Genomic DNA, 9,003 nt, shown 5'->3' with positions numbered 1-9,003 from the left:
GGTCTATGGTATCCATCCAATTCAGGCTTCTTCGTTCAAGCCTATTCTGATGCTGACCTTGGAGGATGTGGACTCGACCGTAAAAGCACAACTGGTGGCTGTCAATTTCTTGATGGGAAGTTGGTCAGCTGGCAATCCAAGAAACAAACGTGTGTGTCGTTGTCTACTGCCGAAGCGGAGTACATTGCCGCTGCATCCTGCACATCACAAGTGATTTGGATCCAGAGTCAACTTCGAGACTATGGACTCAATATGAAGAAGATCCCACTATATTGTGACTCTGAAAGTGCAATTAGGATCTGTCATAACCCAGTGCAACACTCTAAAACCAAACACATACCACTAAGGTATCACTTCATCAAAGATCATGTGGAAGATGGAAACGTCGAAGTTCACTTCGTTAGAACCACTGATCAACTGGCCGACGTCTTTACCAAAGCTCTTCCTGAAGCATCATTCAATAAAATATTGCAAGGGCTAGGTATGATGGAATCAGAGTCAGTACGTCACACTACCTCTCAACCTCAAACGTAAGAAGCGAAACCAACCGAACGTTCGGGTTCGGTTCAACCATCTGACTCGCTCATTACTTCAAAGGTAGTTTTTCTAAGTTGTATATTTCTTGTACAATTTTGTTTTTCTTTGTGTTAAAAGTATTTATCTCTTGTATATCTAAATTCCTTAGTTTCTCAAAATTTTCCAAAACCGAAACCTACCGAAGGTTCGGGTTCGGTTTTTCAAAATTTTGTAGAACCGAAACCAACCGAAGGTTCGGGTTCGGTTTTTCAAAATTTTCTAGAACCGAAACCAACCGAACGCTCGGGTTCGGTTTTTCAACTTTTTCCCAACCGAACGTTCGGGTTCGGTTTTTCATTCTCCAAAGTTTTTTTTAAGTCTTATTTTTTTTCTTCTAATTTTTTTATTATTTTTTTATTATAAATTTCAAAAACTCCAAAAATATTTTATTTATTTTTTTGTGTGCTCATTCGTTTATGGGGATATATTTGATGACTTACTTAAGTGTCTCTAGAAGCATGCTGCTGTATGTGTCCCAAGCCTCATAAGATTTTGAATAATAGCCTTCATGACCTGGTATACACAAACCTTGTCTTCCCAATAAGGCTAATACATTTATTCTAATCGTGAGCTACCTCACTCTTTTCTCACATGAATTAAGAGTTTCCTGCTTGGTCCTTATTTTCGCAGCAGAGGTAATATATCTTCTTACACCATCCCCATTACACTTCTCCATTTCATTCGGTTCATTATCGTAACCCTTGAGACTCTCAGAAACTGCCACTGAGGTTTATGGTTGCACAACATCTGTGTTTATGACCTTAGTTTCGTGCCACTACGAGCTGAGTGAAACCCAAAATTCAACACCAAAGAGTTGACGGTGAACAATTAATTTGATCAAGTTTTCACCAAAGAATTGACGAATGTACCCTTATAAGGTCTCAAATTCTCTTTTGTGTGATTCCTATGAAATTGTTACACACCATAACATTTCTTCCCAAGGGATCCAATTTTAATTTTTTTTTCTGAGATTTTATATTAATCCAAGCCAATACAAAATAAATTCCTACCTACTTGTTCAACAGACTACACCGGTCTCACAAGTACTTTGTTCACTTTCTTTCTTATATCAAAAATAGAATTGATGAATCAAAGGGAAACCACCCTTATTTAGCCTTATTAAAAGAAGCCTTTCAACATTTATTAATAAATGTTTGATCGTAATTCAACGGGATTCCACACTAACACTTTGAGGTCTCTCTTGACCTTGAAGGAAGAGATTCGTGCCCGGGATCATCAGTTTCGTGTCATTATTGACATCACAGAATATCCTTAAAAGAGTTGCTTTATTTCTTTTTCTTTTACACTCTTTGCACGAAAATCCTAGATTTTCCAAAATTTCGTTACTAATTATTTACAGGCTGGATTATTACTGGATGGTTAATAATGAAGTTGTGGTAAAAAATTATCCACGTATGTCATTAATTCAAAACTGCCGTTTAAAAGGGATAAGACGAAAGGTTGCTGACTCGGCGGGAGTTAAAGGGATAAAAATTCAAACGACGGTAAAAAGAAGGCGCGCGTGAATTTGAAACGGCCGCGCTTTTCCTGACACTTATGGACGCGTGTGCGATATTGAAGCGTCATCCCTCTGGCATTAAAGGCGCGTGTGGAAATGGAAACGGTTCCTCTCTCTGAACCGGCGCTTATTGGGCGGCGTAATCCTAGAAAACTGACACTCTCTCTCCTACGTGATCATCGCACGCCCCAACTGTCACCAATCAGTCACTCAAAAAACCCGCTTCGTATTTCCATAAGAGATTTGAAACGATTTTTCTCTCTCCTATCACCCACTATAAAAGGCCGTCTACACCACCTTTTACCTCTTTACTGCCTCCATAATTTCCAAAGCACAAATACTCCCAAACACTCTCCCGTTCATCTTCTTCTCCAAACCTGCAACAATGGCTGAATCTTCTTCTGTTCATGCAACTTCACAGATTCTCCCCATCCGACCCCAACAATGTCTAGTCATTGATCTTAACCCACTGGCGTATGATTCCTATCGATACCTCAGCAACTGCTGCAATCGATGCCTTCACCCGAGCCTGTGAGGCTACGACCGAAAAAGTCGATAAACTATTCACCGACGCTTCTGTCCTGCTGAAGTCCTTGCAGGAGAGCGCCGAAGCCACCAAGACAACTCTAGAACCGATTGTTCAACAATTGGGCAAGTTTGTCTCGAGGGAGCTGTCTTCGTTCGCTACACTCCGACAACATCTCAGCGACGACAACTCGGCACTACGTGCCTCTATCGATGCCCGCCTGGCAAAGCTACAAGAGGATCTTGCAGCTGAAAATTCTGTGATGGACGTCTTGGCGAGTAAAACTACCGCCCTCAAGGTCAAGAGCACGCAACTCTCCAACTCCCAACAACAATTGGAAGCTCTTCGATCCGAAAGGGAGGTGATCAGAACGTGTGTTTCGGATGTCCACGCAGCGTTATCAAACATCCTGGAAGCACACGACCCCATCCTAAACCATTCGGTGAGGCGTACCCTCGCTAAAAAACTCTCTCCGGCCATGGACCTTTTAAGCAAGATTGAAGGCCTACCGAGTTTCGTGTCCATTCCGAAACAAGGGGGAGATGAGAAGAAAGGATCGAAACCACCTCCTTCCTCCAAAGCTACTCACACAACCGAACCACCCTCTGCTGATCATGCTTCGGGTTCGGGTGTGAAGAACAAGGGCAAAAACATAGCTGAGGGAGGAGATGGAGATGAAGATGAAGATGAAGACAAGGAGACCATTGCCGACCTGTTAAAAAGAAAGAACAGTCGCAATGCTGAAGACGATGCCAGTCGTGTGGCGCGTGAGGCTGAAGAAGCCGAACGCAAGCAAAAAGAAGCCCACGATCTCCTTGAGAGCCGAAAGATGCTCTTCCCTGCCTGGACCAGGGATCGTATGATAAAAGAGGCCATAGAAACTCCAAGCATATTATGGCTCGAGCCGGTTATATCATTCGACTGCAATAACACTGTCGATTCGCAGTTTGATATGCCGCTGACTCGAAAGGCGTTCATCTTCCACGCCTTCTCTAACATTTTTGAAGTCCCGCATCCGAACGATGAGCTTGACAGGGAGCTCATTGACTTCTACCTGGAGGCCGCTCGCCCTCAATATCTTACCTGGAGCGCCCAGAAGATTGTTAATGTTCGGGTGCTGAAGCCTTATGCCGTGGGGCGATTCACAAACGTCAAGTTCAAGCTCATTCGAGGATCTGCAAGAATTGCTCACATTATCTCCCTGGCGGATCTGCCCAATCTAAATCCTCATGATTGGATTGTCTTGTACAATATCCTTTTGACTGATGAAACCGAATATGGTCCCATCATAGACCATGTCAAAAGGATGTTGGCCTGCTATATCATGGAGGTTGCCCTAATGGATCAGGAGGTCGCCACAGTTTTCAAAAAGAAACCGAAGATCGCACTTGTGGGATCGGCCAGTGATCTAAACTAAATGCAAATGGGCAAGATTGATCCGAGGCGTAACTCAGTGATGTTCACTAGAGCCGAAGGACAGAAATGTCTCTTCGCTTTAGCTGACAAACACCTTTACACCACAGCTTGCTTGGAGCACGTCTTATCAATTATCAAGCGGTGTAAAGAGAATTCGGCTGATGACATCAAGTACTTCAATGATATGATCAATTGGTACATCCGGTTTAGACAGACCATCCTCTCCATAACCAAGTGTCTGTTTAGCACCGTGAAGAAGAAGGTACCAGCTTCAGCTGCCGGCCCAAGTAAGAAGTAAAGGTCTCGCTCCAAATTGACGCAAAGGGGGAGATTGTTGGGCTGAAGTTTTATTTTGATGTTGCGTCTTTTGGGCTCGATTGTTTAGCCATGTACACTCCCGTTTGGGCCTGTCCAACCGAGAGCCTTTTATGTATTGTATATAAGTTAATGCTTGCATGCATATTAGGTTAACGATTTAGAGAATAACGAGATAGAGAGCTTAACGATAGTAATTTCAAGGTTTCTTGATCATTTTTGTAACCTATCAATCCTCTACAGTTGATGTTCTTAATCGAGCTCTTTTGAGGATTTTGTTTTAATCATTCGACTCGTTTGATTTAATCTTGTCTTGTTCTTTTTATTGCGTTCTTACTGTTTTTATATTCATATACTTGTTCAAGATCTAATCGATCTTCATAGATTAAAGGTTTTTAATCCCATCAAAACTAACCCAAAAGGAAAAAAAGCATAAAAACCATGACATGAAGAAATATAAGCATACAAGGATCAAGGTTGGACTTCATACCTCAAAATTAACTGAAAGATGGAGCTAAATCTGGATCTCTAAGCTTCCTTCCAATGAATGAGTCTTTCAACTTCTTCTTCTTTCACTTCAAGGAGCATAAACCACCAAAATCAAGACCAAGGCTCAATAACACTCAAAGATGCTATTAGGGGTCGAGATTAGGGTTTTAGGTCAACGAAGTCTGATAAAGAGGCCAACCCTAGGGACTTGAGGAGCTTATATATGGTGCAACACCCTAAATTAGGGTTTCATTAAAATGAACGTACGCCCCGCACACATGCCCGAAGGTGCGATCCATCCTCGCATTAGTATGCTAAGCGTACACACATGGTACGCCCCGCTTACTAGCTTCTCAGCTAGTACGCTAAGCATTCCCTATGGTACGCCCGACGTACTAACAATAAGGGCCAAAAGTGAAAAGCTCATTACTAGAAGGGTTGAAAGAGAACATACCATATTCAAGTGTTACAATACTATAATAATATTATCTTTAATATTCTTAGTATTTTAATGTTATAACTTCTCTTTTGTAGTCATACATTTTGTATACTTCTCTTATAAGATATTCACCCTTTTCTCATATTGGTGTATATTATTCCTACTTCTAGGGGTGAGTAAAAACCGCACCGCAACTAAAATTAACCGCAAAAACCACGACCGATAAACCGCAACCGCAATAAAAACCGATGGTAAGGTTTTATGTTTTTCAAAAACTGCAAATTTGCGGTGCGGTGCAGTTATCCGTTTTCAAAAACCGCAAAAAAATCGCACTGTACCGCATATATTATATATAATTTTCTTTTATTAACTATTAATATATTAAATATTAAAAATAAGACAAGTTTCACGGATGAAAGAAGGATAAAATTCTAGTAGACAAAAGTGTTGGTTTTTTCGTATGTTTAACTTTCGAAAATGGTGAAATTTGACAATTTAAAGATACTTATTGTTAATTACTAGTGATTTGACGTTTTTAATTATTACAAGTAATATGTTTAAATTATTAAATTTATTTGAACTCTAAACCACGGTAAAAAAAACCACACAAAATAACTGCACCAAATCAATGCGGTTAATAACCGAAACACAAAAAAACAAAACTGCGCCGCAAAAATAACCGCCTAACCCCACTGAGCGGTTTTGAAAATGAAATAACCGCATTTGCAGTTAGTGGTGAGGTTTTGACCAACAACCGCATCGAACCGCACCACGCTCACCCCTACCTACTTCAAGGCGTTCATGTAATATACCAAAATTCAGGACAAAATGATGTTGTATTAACATTGTGGCGGCAGCGGTGATGGTGGTGGTGGTGTGGTCGGTGGGCAGCAACGGTGGTGGTGGTGGTAGTGGCGGTGGTGGTAGCGGTGGTGATGGTCGTCAGTGATAGTGGTGGGGTTTTCTGATAAGTCAATGAGTATTTTTGTAATCTTCCACTTTCCTTGATGAGAATGAATGTTTTCCATCCAACTTTGGAAGGAATTCACTTTGCTCCATATGGTGGAAAGTTTATTTCATTTAAGAATCATTTTCCCCACTTTAAGTCCAACCAAACGCATGAATTCGAGGGAATTGAAATCATTTTCCCTCGAATTTCATTCATTTCCTGCCAACCAAACGTACCCTTAGTTTTTGAATGTTTTGTCTTAAAATTCATATTTTGAGGAGTACTACGATTCTTCTTTTTATGACTTTAGCCAAAACTCGACCGATTTCTTCGTACTCTTTTTACGTTGTAAAATTATTTATGTCGTTGATTTGTTTATCCGGTAAAAAGTCATATCTCTATCATATGAAGTCGGATTTTTATGAAGTTTATATTTTTGGAAACACGTCGTCGTGTACTTTCCTAATTTACTTAAAATTTACATATGACGACACGACTTTTTGCGCACTTATTTTTGAGCCTTTTAGTCTAAATGATTGTACCTTACGAATATGTATAGACGTAATCACATATATTTATTAATATATTATAAATATTACATTATTATCTTATTACACTTGTTCATTCTTAATAGTTCCCAATAGCGGAGTTGTCACACAATGCTAATGGAACTGACCATGTTAGATACGATGGCTAGATTCCAAACCTCCTCAAGGCATTCCTTCCGCCTCTATAAAATCCCAAGACCATGATTCCACATTTTGTGTTACTCACACTCCATAGGTTGGGGGCAAGAGTTGGTTGTTTCTGACAATGGAAAACGTTAAAAACATGGTGGCTAAGTAGTTCCCTCGAAAGAGGCATTGGCTATGAAGATCAATGGACACATCCATATAGAGAAACTCATGAATCTTTAAATTATTGGACCATCAATCATAACAATATTAATGAAACATGGATTACAAGCAAAATGAAGTTGTATTAACATTGAATCTTGCCACACAACCTAAGATGAGAAATAAGAACTCAAATCGGTCATCAACATCTTTTTTGATATTGGTACGTGTACCCAAATCGATTTTTTCTAGATTGAAACAATACAAAAGGGAGGATGGCAAAACTTTCTTCTTGCATTTTGTTAGATGGACTCATGTTTAGTCGGAAATAAGAACTCAAACCGGTCTGCAACATCTTTCTTGATATTGGTAACTGTACCGAAAATGATTTTTTTTAGATTGAAACAATACAAAAATGAGGGTGGCAAAACTTTCTTCGTGCATTCTGTTAGATGGACTCATGTTCAACCGGAGATAATCTCTACTGATTGCATTATGATATTGAGATCTAACTCTTAACCAAGTAGATATGAAATATACAAGCAGACTACACAATAATAGTTCGGAATGTGTGTCCTTAACAACGCGACCCACTTATGTCTATTCTAGTTAAGAAAAACTTATATCGGGAATGTACTTTCTGAAAAAACTATGTATAGAATGTCATACTTCATACCATTTTATGTCACATCATCACAACTCATCAAAGAGCATCCACAATAATTGAAAATTATGTAGGAATTTTTTTATATGAAAACTTTTTTTTTAATCTCAATAGTATAATAGTTTTTGCTTTTTTATGAAGTCTTATATAAGTTGATTGTTTACACTTGGTTGAAAACATGTGACCCACCAAATCGTTAGAAAAAAACCCTCTTGTCTAAAGCTTGTACATTAACAAGTACTTTGAAAAAAGCTGTGTTAGAAAAAATTCATCCAATATATATTTTGTTCCGGACTGGATCAAATTTTCTGATTTTTTGTTTAGTTTTTAACTAAAAATAGTGGTCATTTGCGTAAATATCTCTCGTAAGAATATATCATTTACGAATGAATTAATTTCATAACGATCATGGATTTGCTTATATAATTTTATACTCACCTTTATACTGAAATATTTTAAAAAGGGTGTTCGTTACGAGCTTTTGATAGGTGTCGTACAACAAGGATTAATTGCTCGCATTCGAGAAAACGATTTTATCTTTGCTCATTCTGATATTACAAGATTTAAAGAAGATGAACAGAAAGAGAAGAGGAGATCCATTGATTTCAAGTGGTCCATTCCAAATCCCCTACCAACATTTATCAAGTATCAAGAAACTGAATAAAGCCGATCTGAGCTGAGCCTGCCTCTGCCACAGAATTCAAGTCTCATAAACAAAAGCAGCAGGTGTACTTGATTGAGTCTTGACCATGGCCGGTGGACCCCTCCTCCTACCCACACCACATGTGCCGGACTGAACCCCTCTCTTCTCCGCCTCTGATTTGCGAAATCATACACGAACTGCTCGGAAAGACTGTTGTCCTATGCCATTTTTTCCGTTTTCTTGATGACGCTTTCCCCATGACATGAACAGAAATATCACAAATTCACAATATGCATGCCTTCTTTCGTACTTGAGGGCATGAAGACATGGAAGGTCTAATCAATTGAAGAAGACGTGTATTGTTCAACACAGACCCCACCAAAATGGAATACGACCCGTTACTTCTTTTTTCTAAAGGGCACTGTTCATAAAAAGCAAAGTAGCAGCAGCAACATTGCCTTTTTAATTGGATCTGTGCTGTTGGATTTATCTTGTTCTCTGAAAGATTTCCTCTAATTTGATACACAAACAGACATTTTTGCTTTTCCAATCACTGTTTGTGATCATAGGTTAATGGTTTAGTAATTATTTTTCAGCGTACGAGCTTAAGAAATTCGAAGCATCAGGAAGA

The sequence above is a fragment of the Lactuca serriola genome, chromosome 5 (assembly GCF_051521515.1).
Source record: "Lactuca serriola cultivar US96UC23 chromosome 5, Lser_US96UC23_V15, whole genome shotgun sequence".
Taxonomy (NCBI): domain Eukaryota; kingdom Viridiplantae; phylum Streptophyta; class Magnoliopsida; order Asterales; family Asteraceae; genus Lactuca; species Lactuca serriola.
The sequence above is the reverse complement of the archived record's forward strand: the minus strand, read 5'-3'. Positions refer to the sequence as shown.